General features: G+C 38.6%; 1 protein-coding gene across 2 annotated transcripts in view; it reads right to left on the reverse strand.

The window, feature by feature from the left end:
* The window catches only part of LOC106884362 (uncharacterized), a 337,312-nt gene that overhangs the window by 307,147 nt on the left and 28,791 nt on the right, over window positions 1-1,374 (reverse strand). Inside the window, exon 1 of one of the 2 annotated variants that reach the window (XM_052968143.1) lies at window positions 131-226. The exons of the other annotated variant lie outside the window; for it this stretch is intronic. The gene's annotated coding sequence lies outside the window, so the exon portion shown is untranslated. Of the gene's footprint in view, window positions 1-130; window positions 227-1,374 lie in introns of those variants that run through there. 2 annotated transcript variants of the gene reach the window in all.

Below are 1,374 nucleotides of genomic sequence, written 5' to 3' on the forward strand. Positions count from 1 at the left end.
TATATATATATATATTTATAGGACAGGTGGTATGTGTATGTGTGTATGTGTGGTGTGAAGTTTCTGAAATCTGTTCGTCGTTAGATGATATTGAAAACGTGCGCTGAGAGACACGCCTGCTTGCACTCACCGAGACGTTAGGGATGCCCAAATCCAGGGAGTTCCATAGACAGAATAAGCAATGCTGTTATATATTTCCACTAGATGGTTGAATACTAATTCGGTTCTTAAGTCGAAATTAATCAATAGTGGGAACACCGCAAATACAACTAGTGAAATGAAAGGATAGATTGTGTATGTTTGTTGTGTGTGTGTGTGTGTGTGTGTGCGTGTAAGAGTGTGTTTGTGTATGTAAATATGTACGTATATATGTGATGTTGTGTGTGTTTGTGAATAACGGGGGTGTTGTTGATGATGTTGCTGATGCTGCTGCTGGTAGGAGGAGTTCTATGTTCATCAGAGTTCTCTATGTAGGTGTATGCAGTACAATATATGCGTGTGTATGCGTTAGTGAGCATACGTCTCTATCTGTAGGTATGTGTGTGTGTGTGTGTGTGTGTGTGTGTGTGTGTGTGTGTGTGTGTGTGTGTGTGTGTGTGTGTGTGTGTGTGTGTGTGCTTGTGTATGGTTCAGTGTTATTTTGTTGGTTTGTATCAGTGAGTGTATATGTTTTCGTCCGTCTTTAAATCTGCATGATTGTGTGTGTGTGTGTTTGTATGAGAGAGTTTACGTGTGTGCGTACGTATGTTTATGTGTGAGTGTGTGAAAAGAGTTCTGTATATGAAGATGTATGTGTACCAGAATATGTATCTAAAACTCGTGTATTTGTATCTATGTACATATGTATGTACGTATGTGTATGTATGTATGTATGTATGTATGCATGTATGTATGTATGTATCTATCTATCTATCTATCTATCTATCTATCTATCTATCTCTCTATCTCTCGACCTATCTATCTATCCTATCTATCTATCTATCTACCCACCTATTTATTTATCGATCGATCCCCAACGACTGTCCTACCTATTTATCGCAATTATTATCGATCTATCTATCTATTTATTTGTGTATCTTTCACTCTCGTTACGCGCACACACACACGCACACATACACACACACACACACACATATATATGTGTGTGTGTTTAAATGCATGCATGTACACTCATGCTGAATGTGTATAGGATGTGTATATCTGTATACTCATGTACATGTACATCTATGCATGCAGCCATGCAGAGTCTTATGTGTGTGTGCAAGGTGCGCTGCCAAGAGAGCATTGCCATGTTGATTCTGTTGGTGTTAAGTTCACTGTTGTGTTATAATATGGTGTCTATTTATGTGTGCGTATCTGAGGTAAAGTGGAAGT

Source organism: Octopus bimaculoides, chromosome 5 (genome assembly GCF_001194135.2).
Source record: "Octopus bimaculoides isolate UCB-OBI-ISO-001 chromosome 5, ASM119413v2, whole genome shotgun sequence".
NCBI lineage: Eukaryota > Metazoa > Mollusca > Cephalopoda > Octopoda > Octopodidae > Octopus > Octopus bimaculoides.